Raw genomic sequence first — 20,343 nt, 5'->3', positions numbered from 1 at the left:
GAGTATTCTACCAGGAATCTGTTATACCATGGTCCATCTACTCTAGGACTAATACTGCTGATTACTGAGGAAATTATAAGGTGGCTGAACAGGGAAGGGCACGCTGTTCTAGGCTAGGTCTAACTAGTAAAAATGAAAGTGGATTAAGTATATTCCTATGGGAGAGCTAGAGAGAAAACTGCAGTGGAAATTCTACGGAAAGAAGAGTAACACCATACATCAGTGTGTAATTTGCAGACATGCAGCACAAACATGGACACAACACATGACCCCAGTAGCCAAAAACATGAAAGTGCCTTCTTTGGACAGTGAGGTGAGATTAGACTATAGTGGCCTGTGCCACTGGTGATACAGGGTTTGGCATGAGCCCAGCGTGGAGTAATAAGAGGGAGAAGGAAACCACTGACTCATGTGAAAAAAAAAAAAAACTGCTCAGGATCACTAGACAAATCAAAACCAAAATGTGGTTTCACCTCACCCCCTTAGAATGACTCTCATATAGAAATCAACAAACAATAACTGCTGGCAAGTATTGGAGGGGAAAGGAACCCTAATCCATTGTTGTTAGGACTGTAAACTGGTGAGGCCATCATGGAAGATGGCACAGATAACCTCAGAAATCTGAAAACAGATCTACCATATGATCCAGCAATCCAACTCCTAGGAATGTATCCAAACAAAACAAAATCAGCAGATGAAAGTTATCTGTACCTCCACGTTTCCTGAAGCTCAATTCACAATAGGTAATACATAGAATCAACCCAAATATCCACCAACTGATGACTGACAAAGTCATTATAGTATATACACTATGCAATACTACTCAGCAGTTAAAAAATGAAATTTGGTGTTTTGCAACAAAATGGATGCAACTGGAAACCATTATGATTAGCAAAATAAGCCGTCCCAAAAAGGCAGATAACATGTTTTCCCTGATCTGTTATAACTAACAGAGTACCTAAAATGTAATGTATTGAAGTGAAAATAAGATTTTGATATTTGATGATCAATTATACCCCTTGTTTCTACTGTTGAGGAATTGTATTTTTCTTCTCTTTGCAGAATTCTTTACTTAGAGAAGCATTAATATTATGAGTGTAAAGTAAACTGAAAATAGATCTTTGTAAATTAAGGGTGGGAACAGGAGATGGAATAGGAAGAAGAGTCAGAGTATGGGTAGGAGGAAGGGTAGAGTAGGAAGAATCACTGTATTACTAAATCTGAATATGAAAACATGAAATTTGTGGACCCTAAATAAAATTTTAGAAAAAGAAAGAAAAAAAAGATATTGCTGATAATTAAAGACATCACTACAATCCCACTTAAAATGTAGGTCTTCTGGTTCATCTGATATATGTATATATGTATATATACACACTCATATATATATATAAATGTAAACACAGAGCTAGTCTATCTGACATACTTACTGTAAACAATGAGCTTGGACCCTATCTCTTGCCTACATAGAATTTAACTCAAATGATACTACATCCTGAATGAAAGTGCTACAATTTTAAAAACCCTTTAGAACAAAACATAAGGGAGATCTTCATGGCTTTAGATGTAACAATGTGTTTTACAATACAACAGGAAAAGTACAAGCACAAATAGAAGAAATAAATAAATCAGATTAGATCAAAGTTATAAACATTTATGTAGGAAGGAACAGCTTTAAGAAAGTGCAAAGACTTGATACAAAATGGGAGAACATAGCTGAAAATCCTCTGAGATAAGTGTTTAAAATATACATTTTACAAAAATTAGTGGAAATGAAAAGTTTCAAGGACAGCCCTTATCTGAGATGTTGTTTGTGTTTGTGAGCACAAAACCCAGGCTGAGAATTTTGTACACAGTATTGCTTTTAAAGAGAGGTGGGAACTGGTGCTGTGGCACAGCAGGTTAAATTCCTGGCCTGAAGCAGCAGCATCCCATATGGGTGCCAGTTCTAGTCTTGGCTGCTCCTCTTGTGATCCAGCTCTCTGCTATGGCCTGGGAAAGCAGTAGATGTCCCAAGTCCTTGGGCCCCTGCACCCACATGGGAGACCCAGAAGAAGCTCCTTGCTCCTAGCTTGGATTGGTGCAGCTACAGCCATTGCAGCCATCTGGGGCATAAGCCAGCAAATGGAAGACCTCTCTGTGTCTCTACCTCTCTCTGTAACCCTGTCTTTCAAATAAATAAAATTAATCTTTTAAAAAAAAGAGATGGACTGGAGCCCACATGGTGTTATAATGAGTAGAATCACCACATGTAACACCAGCATCCCCTCTGGCTGCCAATTCATTGCCTAGCTGCTGCAATTCTGACATGGAGAAAGGAGTGGAAGATGGCCTAAGTGTTTGGTCCCCTGCCACCCACCTGGACGCCCAGATGAAACTCCTTGTTTTGGCCTGAACCAGCACTGGGTCACTGCAGAAATCTTCAGAGTGAATCACCAGCTGGAAGATTTATCTCTCTCTTTTCTCTAATCTTCCCTTCAGAATAAACAATTTTTTTAAGAAAGGTGAAAGTTCTTCACTAAGAGGTTAAATTTATAAGTTACTTTATAACATTAGAATGCACAATCCGGTTTATAAATTTTAGTTTCAAATCCTAGAAAGTGAGAGTCTTAAGAGCTACTCTTTAGGCTGGTGCTGCAGCTAACTAGGCTAATCTTCTGCCTGTGATGCAAGTACCCCAGGTTCTAGATCCAGTCGGGGCACCGGATTCTGTCCTGGTTGCTCCTCTTCCAGTCCAGCTCTCTGCTGTGGCCTAGGAAGGCAGTGGAGAATGGCCCAAGCCTTTGGGCCCTGCACCCACATGGGAGACCAGCAGGAAGCACCTGGCTCCTGGCTTCGGAATGGCATAGTGCACCAGCCCTGGTGGCCACTTGGGGGCTGAACCAATGGAAGGAAGACCTTTCTCTCTGTCTCTCTCACTGTCCACTCTGCCTGTCAAAAAAAAGAGAGCTATTCTTTAGAACATCTGTTGCCTGGGAAAATATTCTACCCCTTAATCCTTCCAAAGAATTCTTCTCAGATATAATGAGAACAATGTGGAGCCATAAAAACCCCTTTATGGATTACTGCTATAGGGGAAGAGTTTCTTTTTTTTTTAAGTGGAGAGAGTACATTTCAGGGGAGAGATAGGGAGCCTATTGCAGTGAAAATTCTACAGAAGGAAGTGGGATGTTGTGGACCTACTTAAAGGGTACAGACACACAGCACAAGCAGGGACATAACACAAGACCCCAGAAACCAACAGCCTGAGAGTGTCAGCTTTGGAGAGTTAGGTTATTTCAGAGTGCAGAAGCATGTGCTAGTGGCAATACAGCTGGGAAGATAGCCTGGTGTGAGTCTGGCCTGGAGCCCTGGACACAGCCAGCACACAACTCTTGGTATTCACTGAAAGAGCAGCATGCCTCTTGGCATTCACTGAAAGAGCAGACACTACACTAAGCCAGAGACTTAGTCAAAAGACAAAAGCCATCAGAGGAAAAAAAATCAACAAGTATTTCCACAAATACCCAAAATAAATGCAGAAATTCAAGAAACAAGAATAAGGAAGAAACATGCCAGACCACAAAGGAAGTCAGCAATGTTTCAATATTAGAATGTGAAGATGAGGAGATTGTTGAAATGCCTGAAATGGAATTCAAGATTAATTATAAGATTACACAGAAACAATGAGAAGCAAATTTATGAATGAGAACTTGAGATTTTGATGAAAAATAAAAAATTAAAATTTAAAAATGAAGAATTCAGTATGTCAAATAAAAAAATACAGTGGAAAGCCTTAATAATAGACTTGATAAGGCAGAAAAGAATATCTGAGCTAGAAGACAAGTTTTTAAGTGAGACAAAAAAAGAAGAAATTAGAAACATTAAAAAGAGTGTTGGACAGCAGACTCGCAAAATGACAATCACTTTAAGTAACACTTTAACCTCAGAATCAGCCCTTAAGGTATTTTCATACAGCTGGAAGTCCATGAAAGCAATGCAGGCACAGAAAGATAAGACACTGTGGCAAAAATACCCTACATAAAGGATCTCTGTGAATGAGACCCCACTGGAAAGAAGAGGCCATCATAGAAGGATGTACTTTTCTGTGAAGGGAAGAGAGAACTTCCAATTTGACTATGGCCTTGTCTAAATACTGATGGAGTTTGTGGTCACAAAAGACTTCCATAGCCTTGGCAGCTCATGACAAGAGCCTCGAGTGATCACTGATATCATAAATAAGAGTGCCAATTGTTAAATCAACAACAAGAGTCACTGTGTACTTACTCCCCATGTAGGACCTCTGTCCTCAATGAGTTGTACTGTAAGAATGAACTGCAAAATTGTTGTTTTCAAACAGTACTTTTACACTGTATGTGTGTATGTGTGTAAACTGTTGAAATCTTTACTTAGTATAGAGTTGCTCTTATTAAAAATGAATCTTAAGGAATGGGATGGGAGAGGGAGTAGGAGGTAGGATGGGAGTTGGAAAGGGAGAGTGGGTATGGGAGGGGAACCACTATAATCTTAAAGTTGTACCTATGAAAATTGCATCCATTAAATAAAAGCTTTAAAATAAAAAAAAGTGTTGGAGATGTATGGGATACTATCAAATGACCCCATGTGGGGGCTTAGAGATTCCTGAAGGTATGCAAAGAAAAAATGGATTAGAAAGTTGATTCACTGAAATAATTACAGAAACTTTACCCAGTTAAGAGAAAGGGACATTCACGTACACTAGGAACATAGAACTCCTTATAGACATGACCAGAAAAGATATTCACCACAACGCACTGTAGTCAAATTTTCAATGTAAAACATTAAAAAAATTCTAAATCCTGCAAGAGAGAAACATCAGATTACTTTCAGGGGATTTCCAATTACATTCACAGCTGACTTCTCATCAGAAATAATACAGGCTCAGAGAGAAAGGTGAGACATAGTCCATATCTTAAAACAAAACTGTCAACCCAGAATACTGTACTGTGCAAACATCTACTTTATGAATGAAGGTGAAATAAAGACCTTCCACAACAAGAGAAATTGAAAGAATTTGTCACCACTTGTTGAGCCTTACAAAAGATGCTTATGAATGGGATACACAGAAATACAGAAAGATAGCCATCATTAAGCAGGAATATGAAGGCAGAAAATTCCACAATAAAACTCAAGGAAATCTAAGGCAAACAAGAGGAATGTGTACAACAGGAGTGTTTACAGTGAAGAGGCAAGTCCTAACTTATCAATAGTAACCTTGAATGCATATGGCCTAAACTTCCCAAGTAAAAGATACTGGGGCCAGTGCTGGCATCCCATGTGGGCAATAACTGGCATCCCATGGGGGCAATCTGATAGAGGGATGGAAACTGACCACTGTCACTCAGAAGAGGTTTAAAAGACCCAAGAGTCAGCTAAGGGAAAATGCAAGAAATTTGTGTAGTTATTGCCATAGTGTACAGTATTATTCCTGAAGGAAATTAAGCAAATGGTGAAAGTGTCACAGAAAATTGAATATCTCATTTTTATCACCTACCACTACATAAGAACTTCTTCGGTCATGAGTTTAGCTCAGAGGTTGAGGAAAATGTTTCCATTTTCACTTGACCTGTGATACCTCAGCATCAGAGCAAATGTGGTGACTCCTCCAAATCTCTGCATGCCTGCTCTTTAGATTACACACTATGACTAAAGCTTAAGGTGTCAGTCATTTCAGTTTTGGGCACTGAGTAAGGTACTTAAGGTAATGTGCTTTTTCCCTCTATTTCCCATACACACTCATCTGTGAAATTTTGTAGTGTTCCAGCAGTGCCACTATTTGGACACCAATATTCATTCCTGAAATTACTGCTACAGACTTGCTGTTTCCTACACATGTCATTAGGAATGCCCCTTTCTGGCCCACAAGCCAGATGAAGGGATTATCCATCACCATCACACCACTGTGCATGACATTATAGAGATCAAATCCCAAGGTCACTTTGGGTAAAAGGTGGGAGTTCTTGATTCCCTCAATAGCAAAAACCAAGGCCAGAACATACTGGTAGTTTTTGGACTGAAACCTGCAGGAAAGGCACACGGATCTTAAAGGGAAAAGCCTCCAATCCAGATTATCATCAATTCTACTCCCATAACTGTTACAATTGCACTGTTCTGGCCAAAATTCCTGAGTTCCAATCATTCTTTTTACACCTCCTGAGGATAGAGTGTGAAGACTGTCATATTTGCTGCAGGGCACACCCTCACAAGAAGCAAAGCTGCTACTACCTTCATCCTGGTCTTCTAGTCTAAATGATTCTGAAAATATGCTCTGCTATTACATCATAAAGTCTTGGGCATGTTATCACCTGGCTGTCCATGCAGCCAAAGAACATGATCTTTTTGTATGCCTACCTCATCAATTTAATTCATTTCTGGCAACATCTTCTAAGTTATGATATTTGATATCTAAAGTAAATATTACAATATGCTCTGGAATGCCCTCTCTACATTTCTTGCAAATATAGGAAATGGATTCAACTTGTTAATGAACACAAGAACAAAGGAATGGCACATCTCTTTAGCACTGCCTCTATAGATGTTTCTTATATTCACAAACCTCAATGATTCTTTACATTATTACATCATCAAATGCTTCTTGAAACAGTAATTATATATTTCTAAGGCTGCAGTTTGTAAAGGGAAGATAGAGTAACTCAACTGAAGGCTACATGATCAGAAAGAGAGAAGATGTCAGACTATTGAGAATGGTAGATGGAAGTCTGGACTTCATCCAGAAAAACCTCTTCCCCATAAAACTTGCCCATCAACCACCATCACAAACCAGGAAAATGAAATCAGATTCAGAACTCGAAAGAAGGAGAACAGTGAAAAGGGAAGAACACTTTAGAGAAGCCTGAAACACTCACAGGGTGGACTTGAAACACTGGGCTATGAGACCCATGGTGCCTAAAATTAAGACAGATAATCCTTTATTTGGAACACTAAGCATATGTTAAAGTAAATCATCAGCATTGGTATCAGTATTTACTCCAAACAGGCCTTATTCATTCAATTTTTGTTACAGAATTCAGCATAAATAGCCTTCCATGCAAAGAACACAATGGATTTCTATTTTCTGGGATCTGATATTTCACAAAGAATGAAAATGAGGAGCCCTTTGTATTTATATTAGATGCACTGGGTGTTGAATATTGATGAGTATACCACGTCATGTTCACTGCTTGTTAATGGTCACTGTGTGCTCCAGAGGAAGTGACAGTTTTTCATTTCTTCATTCCTGTTATTGTATAATATGTATGTGTGTATATGATATAAATATTGCCTCTTTCTATATTTATATATAAGTGTCTATACCATATATACAGTTGTTCTACCTCTCTATACTGTTTTTATATATAAATATATAGCTTGTATTAATATTTATTATCCAAATTCCTCATTCATGCTTTGTAGAATGAGGAAATTTGAAAATCCTTGTGAAAAGTATCAAGTAATACTCAGTTTTCTACTACATATGTTGCTGTTCTTCTCCTCATTCTTCTACACCTCCATCTATTTCTCTTCTAATTTCTTCCTCCTGCTCCCCCACTGGAATCAAAGGATCTAGAAAGCTAATTGTCACTCTAGGCAATTCTGAGAGTTGCCCTTTTGATCTGTTTTATGCTGTGTTCCTTATTGCTAAGAACAATTTTTGAGCAATTATTATATATTCTAGATTTGGTCAGTATAACATTGGAGGATATAGTGTCTAAATCTATTTTTAGTTCAATATGAATTATTTTTCCAAGTGTCATCAACATAGGTATTTTCTCCTGGATTTGCTGATATTTGATTATGATCTCCAGTTTGCATGGCATTCATCATGGGGGAACCTGGGTACTATTCATAGAATCTACTCTTGAAACTGGAAATTTGCTATCTCCTGGTCTCCATCATTTCAGGGTACACTTAAATGATGTGCTGCATGCATAACAATGGGGAATTGTACTACTAGTAATAAGTAAATATTTCATAAATGGGATGTCATGTGCACATATCAAATTAGGACACTTTATATGTGAAGAGAATAATATTACAATACCAAGCTAGTATCCATTAGATTATTTCTTGGAGAGATCTTTGGACAAATGCCTAAAATACATAATCAGTAGCATCACCTTGGTGGCACAAACTATACTTTTCAAATCATTTGGCTTTAATGATAATGCAATGATCTATGACCTAATATCTACTTCTATTGAAGATCTATGCAATGGAATCCTACTTCTTGTAGCATTACAGTAGAAACCAGAAAGTTAGCACCTTCATAAACAGGTGTGAAGGAAACAATTATTCTGTCCTACAAGTTACAATATTCTGTAGCATGAAATTATTATACATTTATATGTGTAACATTTACACTTATCTCTAAAAGAAAATATACTAAAGAGGGGCAGAAGCAGAATGATCCCCCATCTGGGATGTCTGTACTTTTGTTCAGAAAAAGATAGAATCCAGGACACATCCTACATTTTGAAGATTAGAAGCATTAAAGTTCACAAGTGTAATTCACTATTAAAATATAATTATTATTATATATTTGCCTGAATCAAGCCATTTTATTACTGCTCCATTTGACTTCTTTCCACCAGCTGTCCAGCAATCCATGGGGGAACCTGAAAGTTATCTGCCCTGAGGCTCTGCAGCTGAGGTTTTCTGTTCTGATGAATAACACAAAATGAAAAACATGTTTGTGGATGATCTTCTCCACCCCAGGTGCCAGGATTTTCTCCTTGTCCATGGATACAAAGAATCAAGGGAGAAACTCCTGTTAGTAAAATTTGTTGCAAGGGCTTTGTCAAAAAAAACCTCTCCAAGAACTTTTTGCAATTATATACTTAGATTGCATCAGGGGCCTCAAAGGGAGGCATTAGGCAAGTTTCTGAGATGGCCCAACTCATTCAGGTTTCAAACAAGAACACTCTAGGATCACACATTCCAAAGACCCAGAGAGCAAAGAGGCAGCTTCCCACAAACAGTGTCCTGGGTAGCACACATTGCCTTGATGCCACAGAGACCCCAAACTAATCCTGTTTACAGAGATACCCACTAGGACATGTGGTTTTCAATCACTGAGGAACCAGTAATCACCCTGAATTTGGAAGTTCCCATTCTGTATGTCAGATCACCACATATTCAGTTGTAAAACAGGAAAGCTTTCCACATTGCTGTCAACCATGATAATCCTATGATGACTGTTTAGGCACCTACACCCCTAGTCAATGCTCTCATGAGAACTAGGGAATATTTGAGTACGTCTCACTTTTTACTAAAAAGCAAACAATACCAGCCAGAAGTTATGTATTTATTCTCACCTCCACAAACACTAAGGACAGGATGATGACTGCAGACACCTGTACTTCTTGAATTCAAGTGACTTTCAGGACTATTATGTAGGACACCATCAGGGAAGCTATGTACTGTTAAACCTTTGCCAAACCCACAGAATGAACAACATGAAACTAAACACAATGGATACCATGTCATGTAGGGAATGATGATGAGCAACACTGACTAATCATTTGTGCTTGCATATCAGTGTGAGATATTGCTAATGGAGTAAATCTAATAAAGAGGGAGACAAGAGGGCAATTAAGAGAACTCATTCTAAAGTTTCCTAAACTCAAATTGCTTTAAATGCGGTGCCTAATATTTTAAGCAAAACAAATTTTCCATTGCCTAGCCACTGCTCTGATGCCATTAGGGAGATTTTGAATAGTGGCACATGCAAAGTGAGATGCAGAATAGGCACAAAATACAATCAAAGTTCAGTAACTTGCGTACAATGAAAATAGAATGCCTTGATGAGCTAGATTCATTACAAATACAATGAAGAAACTTGTTGTATATTCAGTTACACAAGAAAAGTAAATCTAAGTCAGAGAGCAAGTATCTTCTATTCTCTCTAATGTGTGGAAACTAAAAGAAGTGTCAATATGAATGCACACAGTTCACTGAACAAAGGTTGGGAATGGAGAGGATGAACATCACACAATGAGACATCTTCAGAAAATTCATGGGAAATGTGTGTAATGAAATAATTATGCAAAAATTTCAAGAAATTTAACACCCAGATAGATTATATATGTCAATTTCTCCTGGTCATGGGATGATCTCATGTTGAGTGATTTCATGTTCTTATCCTTGACTCCTAGTTTATCTGGGATTCCTACATTAATTTGCTCCAGTTTGATGGGGACATGCAAAAATATTCAACTGTTTTCAATCCACTTCCTTTGTTCCTGGGATTTTCTCCTCAAGCTAATTCTGCAAAGTAATCTAAATTATACTATTTGAAAGTCCTTGGTGTTTTCTGGCAGTAATTCTAATGCTTTCTTTGAGAACAAAAGGGAATTTCAAATCAATGAACTTGCATTTGTATTAGATGAAGAAGGGAAATCCAAAAACACAGGGAAGCAGAATTAGGCAGAAGCTCCTATTTACCCTGTGTTGAGCTGAACACCACTGGCCATCCCCAGATCTACCAGGTAAGACATCAGAGTACATCCCAATAATCTCCCTGTTACAGTAAGTTCTCAACATGATTCTGAGGCAAGATTTATTTGAAGACATTCAAATTTAGGAAAAACCCAGGATATTAACATACGCAAAGACTTCAGGCATTGTCTAAATAATTTCTCTTCATGAGTCCTTCAAAAAGTATAACATACAAACTACCTAAAAGGGAAACTCAAAGTCTCAAATTATTGGGATTAGGAAGATCACATCATATTAGACCAACTGGATTGTCAGAACAAGTAGTGCAAACTCATTAACTTCCTCATCAAATGCTGGAGACTCAGTGAGGTCATATTTCTATTCCAAAATTAAAAAAAAAATCTACAATATACTGTTCAAGTAAGATGTAAATTTCCAGCCCAAGAGAGACAATGTACATTAGAATTATTTTACACTTCATGATTACTAGGTTTCACCAAAATGGTGGGGAAGAAACCAGGAGGACTCTCCCTCCTCACGATTAACCAGGGAATCCACCCCTACCACTGCCATATCATATCACTGCCATGTGCTGGTGCTCATCCTCTGACCTCCACAAACACTACTGAAGGTGAAGGCAGAGCATCTATCAACAAGCACTCCTACTATTTCAATACACCCACCTGGCTAATTCTGATGCCAGGTAAGATCTGAAAGCACTGTGTAACAAAATATGAGATTATGAAAGACTTTATTATGAAAGACTAAATTAAGACTATCAGTGTAAAAACAGTGTACAGTCATTGTGTAAATATTTTGTTTATGTGCCACTCACAAAATGCAAAATACAAACCACCATAGGCTGCAAATGAAAATTTAGTGCTAGCAAGATTAAAATGTTCAAATTGCATTCATATAAACTGGACAGGCAGAATAAAGACAGAGGGAAAAGTGAGTTAAGCTTCTCATCTAACATTGGGGAGTAAATGAACAGGACTTGCTATGCTGAATTTAGGATATTTGTACAATTACAAATTCTCTAACATCAAGTACACATAAGTGGAACTTTCTCAACTTAGTGGTGAAAAGTTAAGAAATATGAATTTACTTTATAAGGAAATTGGATCTGACCAAACCATGAAGTCACACTATCACTGGCCCATAGAATTCTGATGAGTATTCATCAGGGATGCACTAGTATAAGCCTGTACCTGAGGTGCCAGCATCCTATGTGAGGGCCAATTCATGTGCAGCTGATCCTTTTCTTATATAGCTCCCTGCTATATAACCAGGGAAAGCAGTGCAGCGTGGCCATGTGCTTGGGTCCCTATACTCAAGTGGGAGACACAAAAGAAGCTCCTGGCTCCTGGCTCCTGGCTTTGGATCAGCCCAGCTCTAGTCTTATTGGCCATTTATGAAGTGAATCAATGGATGCAAAATTCTCTCTCTCTCTGTCTCTCTTTGCCTCTCAAATATATAAATAAATATAATCTAATAAAACATTAATGAAGAGCCCCAAGGTTCTCCCTTAGTGGTATTTAGCAAAGTTCTATGGAAAAATTTAAATGCATTAGGGCCAGCACTGTGGCACAGCAGGTTAACGCCCTGGCCTGAAGCGTTGGCATTCTATAAGGGCACCTGTTCAAGGCCTGTCTGCTCCACTTCCTATCCAGCTCTCTGCTATGGCCTGTGAAGCAGCGAAAGATGAGAAAGATGGCCCAAGTCCTTTAACCCCCACACCCATTTGGGATACCCAGAAGAAGTTCCTGGCTTTGCATTGGTGCAGCTCCAGCCATTGCGGCAAATTTGGGAGTGAACCAATGGATGGAAGACCTCTCTCTGTGTCTCTGTTTCTCCTCTCTCTGCATAACTCTGATTTTCAAATAAATACATAAATATTTATAAAAAATTTCAGGCCATTATCAGCTATGGACACACTTTTCATGTTGGAGGGTAGCCCTGATCCCTTGAATGAACCAAGACTTGTGCAGAAGAGCAAGAAAAGACTCCCTAACACCCACCATTGTTACACTGCAAAGACAACGTGAATGTGGTTCTGCAGCACCAATATTTTTCTGGTTTAAATGTAAGGGATTCCATCGGACCCCAGAAGACCCAAGAAAAGCATATTTGTGTACAGCATACTCTGAAATCACATTTTATAATTATTACCTCTGAGGAATATGATTGTGCAAGGTTTATCTATTTTTCTTTATATCTAATTTTGGATTTAATTTCCCATGTCTAAATCTTGAATAATAACGGGGTAAATGATGCTTCCACATGGAAAATAAATGCCTATGTGTATCTACTTAAAATATAAACAGTCCTAATTTAAAACAGAAAAAGGAAACAAACATGCCAAGTCAGAATAGAATAGATTCTTCACATAATGAATACACATGTGTGCAACTCAATAATTACTAATAAATCAAAATATCAAGAGACACTATTTGCAGGTACCAACTCAGGCCACCCACTAAGATCATCAATGTGAAGGGAATAATAGTGTTATAACTGGCTGGTATCCATCATCATAGTTCTGGAGGGTTCTGTGGACATATTCCTAAAATACTGTATCACATGTATTGCTTGGTTGCACCAATTATATGGTCCATGATAATGGATTCTCAAAATCCATTGGCTTTAATCATAATGTGAAGATTGATGCCCTAATATCTATCTTCTATCAAAGATCTATGTACTGTATTCCTACTAACTGGATTATTAAAGAGAATCCAGTTAGAAAGTCAGGGACTTTCAAAAATAGGTTTGAGAATAAAATTATGCTAGACCAAAAAGAGATCTTTAGGCCTGAACTAATCATAAAGGTAGTTACATGAAAGAAAGATATTTATCATATTTTACTATGGAAGGAAAATACAAGAGATGAAGAGGCAGAATAGCCTTATTTTTGAAATACTGTCATATTTAGTTAGCTGACTAAACACAAAAATGTTAATCTTATGGAGTGAAACATTTTCTTTCATGGCCTATATTTTAATTTCCATAGGGATTTTTAAAAAAACTACATTCTTATGGACCCCAAATATAGTGCCTAGCAGAAAAGTTGATCAGCACAAGTAGAAGAGCTCAAGTAATCATAAGGGTGTGCATTTCAGGGCATGGGTTGGGAGACAGTTTTGCTGAGCCATGATGGATTTTTGACCTGATAAACTGGAGAATGGAGGACAAGAGGAGGAGCAAATACCTTCTATTTTCTTCTACGAGGAGACACAGTCTCTCATCCCACAATTCAGAGATAGGCCAAAAACAAATGTCATCATGAGCCACAAATAATTTATCATCAATTACTATGAGGGGTAAGTCATGGACAGTCCAGGGACACAGGCGTCATTTATCTAAACATTTGCAGAATCATCAGGAAGTAACTAACAGGGCAACTAAGGAAATATGAATAAAGCAAAGGCCATTACCCTTGGTATATGAATATGTGATTATTGACACTTCTGTAGTGGTGTATCTGTAAATGGGGGAGAAGCAGCAACATCCATTTCTCCATCCTTATGAAGACTGTTTTGCATGTCAAAAAAGCACAAACTATTGTCCAGCCAACACACAAGGAAGGGAACCTACAGCAGGGGAATGTGAAAAATCAAAGGAAGCATTTTAGAAATCTGTACAAAACCTTATAACTCAATTGTGGTGGAACCTTCAGAGTCAGGCAGGTCCTTGTGACAGGCTGGTTTTAAGTTTAAGCTTTTCCCACAGGATATAGCCTGCCTGAGGGGTTCTACATTATCTTCCTTTGTTGCTTCAGGGCAGGGACTATTCCTTTGCGAGAAACAAGTTATAGATATCAGTCTGTTCCTGGCTGTAACTAGCACATTTCTTGCTTCTGCATTTCTACTTGCTTGCCTGCTTGATAGTGGTCAAGGCCAATAAATGTAGTTTCTGTCTTATACCGCGCCCCCCAACTGCTGCAACTCAGGGCATTCTTCTCCAGAATTACTCTGTGAAAGGGCAGTCACTAGCTGGCTAATAAAGACTCCTAATTTGACCTCAAAACTCTCTCTGTGTTTTTTGTCTGTGTGCTCCTAAAGAGTCCACACACATATTGAGTTTCTGTGTGTGTGTGTGTGTGTGCACATCTTTGTGTGTTTCTACTAGAATGGAAAAAACATTCTCATGCTCTTCCATCTGACACCTCTCTGGCAAGCCTCCTCCCCTTCCCTATAGTCGGGAACCTTTTATTCCATGGGGCTCAGCAGCTGAAGCCTCATATACATGTGAAAAATAAAAGATAGAAAGCATATTTTCGGCTGATCCTTTACACCCCCAGGTGCTTTGATGTCATAAAATTTTATGGTTAGCAAGCTCTCAGAGAGGTATTGCTGTTAGATTTGATACACAGATCATGACCCTTTGGATAATGGAAATAGATAGCATCACAGGGTGCAATGGGACTTGTCAGGTGAGAATCTAGAAGGGCCAGTCTCAGTCAGGAGGTAGCCAGGAGCATTCCAGCATCAGACTCCCCGAAAGACAAAAGAAGAAGGGGTAGTGTCAGACAGACATCTTGCATACAGGGCAGCCACAGAACATCTCCTTGTTTCGCACAGATTTCATAGTAATCCTGTGCACACAGACACCCACAAGTACAGGTTTGCCCAAGTACTGTGGCACCACTCATCACTCTCAAATCAGACACTCGTAAACAGTACATCAACTTCAATGTATCTTGGCGTCCATATATCCATGTGTGACACCTTTCCCCAATGTTCTAACATCCACACTAATTCCACAAAGATTTACACATACAGCCATAGGTATTTCTCATTTATGTCCTTATGAAAACATGGGACTTAAGTGAGAAAGTCTCTTTTTTTCACCCTAAAGCAGAGAAATAAGCTGGAAATTATCTCTATTCCCACACCTACAATCACTAAGGGCAGGTTCACACCCTACAAATATCTACATCTCTGGATTGCAAGTGGTTCCAGCAATACTCTGTAGGATACAGTCATGGAGAATACATATCATTATTCCACTTCAAAACCTGTGCATTGTGCAACAAAAAAGCAAACCCAAGGTAAACTGCAAACTTTAGGCAAAGGGATGCATCAACAGTGGCTCAGCAATTGTCATATATACCCTACTATCGACTTTCACAAGATGTTGTACATGGAGGATAGCCGCTAAAGGGGTTGGAAACATATAAGCCAATTCTAGTGTTCTGCTCAGATATTTTATAAATTCCAACTGTGGTAAAACAGAAAGCCTAATAGTGTTATGATAAACAGATTTTTCATCCAGGCACCCCCAGTGCCTTGCCTTTATTAAGCACCTGAATTAATACAGTTCAATTGTCTAAGATCCTTCCATTTTCCGTGAAATTTTTTGAGGTACTCTAACATGTTACATACATAGACTAAAATATCACAATACTATTAAGTGTTAATCAAAACTGTAAAATAACTTAAGAACATAGACACATGTGATTTGATCATCATCTACTGAACACATGGAGGAAATGATCTTCTGTATTTCCTAAACATAATCAAAATAACAATATAAACATACACACACATATGCACACAGTTTTAAAATGCAAGCACTTTTAGATATCAACTGATCTGATATTAGAAGATGCACCTGCTAATGGCTACTCATACACAAATGAGTGTGACTCAGCAAGTGTTCCTATGTTCGGAGACAACCCCATAAAGCTATGACATTTCCCACCCAAGTGCTTCTCAGGCTATAGGAGCTGAAGACACTTTTGGAGGTTTTGGGGAGAAAAAAGTAATTCTATGAGGAACTGACTACTGTGTTGGAGTCGATGGGGACTGGTGAAGCCACAGCAAGTTCAGCTGGCTGACAAGGTCACAGCAGAAGTACTATGTCAGCAAGGCTGGGAATGACAGCTGTGGTCCTCTTGGTGGTTTTAGGTTTGTTGAGAACTACACTCTGCATAAGAGAGCTGGAGCTTCCTAGTGGTACCACTAATCATTGCTATATTCCTATTTTTAGAGAAGAATGCTTAGACTCATAATCCCCAAAGTGACTTTACTTTGCAGAATTTTCATCAAGCAGAATGTTAGTGTAGGGTAAGGTGTTAATGCTTTACGCAAAGTTGAGCTGTTTGTGGAAAAGAATTAAAATGCTACAGGCTCCCAGCTATACACATCCCTCTGAATAAAGATAAATGTTATTAAAGTTTTAATTCAATATGTGCTACAAATACAATAATGGTTAGGATGCCAAAACTGTGGAATAGACCTAAGTGAAACTTTAGATAGGTACAATAAAGAAATTGAATAGCTACAGTAAGAACTGCAAAAGAGGGTATATATTTAAAAATTGTAACTAGAAGTAGACAAAGAATCTAGAGGCAACATAAAATACAAGGTCAATGGTTCTAAGAAAGTGGAAAACAGACTTGTTATTGTAAGAAGAAATAATCACTATGTGACTTATGATATAAAAATACAGTCTAGTGCTCGAGAGCCAGGGCCATGCCATCAGCCTTGCTGTGAGTGTGTCTCTCATTTATTCCTACACTGACATCTCCCAACCCTTCAGGAACCCTTGGACTTGCTGGAGCTAGACTCAAGCAGGGGACATTGGCAATTTACAATGCCTCAATTGGGGAAAAGGCTTTCAAAATGTGATACAAATCAGTGGAGAATCTGGTGCTTCTTCATTTCTCTTTAAGAATAATGAAAACTGGAGCTGAGCTGTGGTGTAGTATGTTAAGTTTCCACCTGCAGTACTGGCATCCCTTATATTAACAGCTCGAGTCTTGGTTGCTCCACATCTGATCCAGTTCCCTGTAAGACTCAAAGGAACTCAAAAGAAACAAACTAAACATATAGTAAGTAATTGGAAATGGCTTCGATGCATATTTTAAAAAAAAAAGAAAGAAACTGAAATGGCGAAAGGTACTTGAAAACATGCTCAGGACCACTAGCCATCAGGGAAATGAAATCAAAACCACAGTCATGTTTCACCTCTCCCATCAGAATGGCTCTCATAGAGAAATCAACAACCAACCTATGTGGGAGAGGATTTGGGGAAAAACTACACTAATCCACAGTTGGTGGGAATATGAACTGTTGCAGTCTTTGTGGAAGACAGAAAGGAAATCTCCAAGACTGAAAATAGATCTGATACATGACCCAGCCAACTGACTCTTAGGAATTTACCCAAATAAAATGAAATCATCATGCAAAATGGTCATCTGTACTCCCATGTTCATTGCAACTTGATTTAAAATAGCTAAGATATAGAATCAGCCCAGATATCCATCAACTGATGACTGATAAATAAACTATGATATATATATACTCCAGGAATATTAATCAGCAGCAAACAAATCTTGATTTTGCAGCATTGATGCAACTGGAAATCATGATACTAAGAGAAATAAGCCAGTATCAAAAAAGACATGTACTATATGTGTTCTCTTCTCTGCTATAACAAGTACTTAAAATGTAATGTATTTGAGTGAAATTGACAATTTGAGATTCCATGTTTGTTTATAGTCTTTGTCTATTTTTTGGAGAAATAGTTTTGTTTTCTTCATACAATTTGTAGAACACTCCACACACAGTAGGGTAAATCTCATGAGAATAAAGTAAACTAGAAAATAGTTCTTTGCAAAAAATCAGAGTAGGAATAAGAGAGAGAAAAAGAAAACCATGAGATTCTGGACAGGAGGGAGGGTTAGGTGAGAAGTATCTCTGTGTTCCTCACAGAGATATATATGAAGTTCATATATATATGAAGTTCATGAGACTTGTATACCTCAACTAAAATTTGAAATATAAACACATTGAGTAACTTACACACAACAAAATATATTTTTAAAAAAGCAGAAGTAACAACAAAATATAAGTAATCCATGAACAATGGGAATAGGATATGATGAACATTTCTGAACAGTTAAACATATGACCAGAGGGCATTACAAAGGATACTAACCAGCAATAAATATGGAGAAACCATTCCACACCAGAAGGAGACTCCACATCACATCCACTCCAGGGCTACAATAAATTTCAAAATTGTTCATGTGATGGACATTCCATGGGAATTTGGAGCCTTCAAAATCATGACAGTGAGAAAGTTACAACACCAATGGTATGTCACCTCCTTAGCAAATTGAACATAAAATTCCTCTAGGAACAAAACATTCCACATCTAGGGTACACTAAAAATTAGAAAATATGCAAACATCTCTTGTACATCAGTGTTTTTCTGCAAATAACCAAAGTTGAAAACAACGCACAAGTCAGTAAATGGTTAACTAGAGACACAAAACTAATGGGATTAATACAATGAATTATCAGTTTGTCATGAAAAATGTAGATTCCTGCATAATGTGGATGCTCCTTGAAAACATCATGTAAAAGTAAAGGTCATCTAAATCCACAGAGTCCAATATTTAAATTATACAAAACACTTAGGACCATTTAATCCATGCAAACAGAAACAGATTGGTGGTTGTGAGACTGGCAAGAGAAGGAATGGAGAGTGACCATTAATGGATAAGGAGCTTGATTTGTAGTGATGAAAATACTTTAAAATATGACATAGATGATGGTTGCAAAAGAGTGTGAATGGTCTAAATGTCATTAGTTCACTTTAAAATTGTCACTTTCTGCTGAATTATTTTCAGGTCAAGATGTAAAAATTACTTTTTTTTACCTGATATTGGTGAAGGCAAATCTAAAGCCAAAGTCAATAAAAAAACAGAAATGAAAAGATGGAAAATAAGTTTGCAGAATACTTCTACCTACATATAGTGAAAACTTGGTGTGTAATTATTACATCAATTCAAAACTATGTGAAATGATACACAGTTAATCAGTTTCTGGACAATGCATTATACACACTAAAATGATTTAACATGTCTAATGGTTGCACTGAAAATATGTTATAAAGCTGAATTTAGACTCTAATGAATGAATAAAAACAGCAAATGGATGTATAACTTATTTTTTTACCAAACATTTAAAGAAGAACTACCTCCAATTCTTCTCAAACTATTCAGAACAATCTAAAAAGAGGGAATGCTCCAAAATTCTTTCTATGAAGCCAGCATCACCTTAATCCCTAACTCAGAAAAAAGATGCAGCATTGAAAGAAAATTACAGACCAATATATCTGATGAACATAGATGCAAAAATCCTCAATAAAATTCTGGCCAATAGAATACAACAACATATCAGAAAAATCATCTGTCCAGACCAAGTGGAATTTAACCCTGGTAGGCAGGGATGGTTCAGGGTTCACAAATCAATCAATGTGATTCACCACATTAACAGACTGCAGAAGAAAAACCATATGATTATCTCAATAGATGCAGAGAAATCATTCAATAAAATACAATACCCTTTCATGATGAGAACTCTAAGTAAACTGGGTATAGAAGGAACATTCCTCAATATACTCAAAGCAATTTATGAAAAACCCACGGCCAGCATCCTATTGAATAGGGAAATGTTAGAAGCATTTCCACTGAGATCTGGTACCAGAGATATCCACTCTCACCAATGCTATTCAACATACTACTGGAAGTTTTAGCCAGAGCCATTAGGCAAGACAAAGAAATTAAAGGGAAAAAACTTGAGAAGAACTCTACTAAGAGAATTGGAACTCATTGAAGAGTTTGGCAAAGTAGCAAGATATAAATCAGTGCACAAAAACCAACAGCCTTTGTATACAGAGGCAATGCCAAGGCTGAGAAAGAACTGCTAAGATCAATCCCATTCACAATAGCCACAAAAATAATCAAATACCTTGGAATAAACTTATTTTATTCAAATATGAATATTACAATGTTGACCAGTTAAAATTGAAAATACATAAATGAAACTTTAAAGGAGGGCCTCTATCTGAGATGGGTTTTTGTGTGTGAAC

Source organism: Oryctolagus cuniculus, chromosome 16, assembly GCF_051225735.1.
Source record: "Oryctolagus cuniculus isolate XC-2025 breed Fujian yellow rabbit chromosome 16, ASM5122573v1, whole genome shotgun sequence".
NCBI lineage: Eukaryota > Metazoa > Chordata > Mammalia > Lagomorpha > Leporidae > Oryctolagus > Oryctolagus cuniculus.
The sequence above is the reverse complement of the archived record's forward strand: the minus strand, read 5'-3'. Positions refer to the sequence as shown.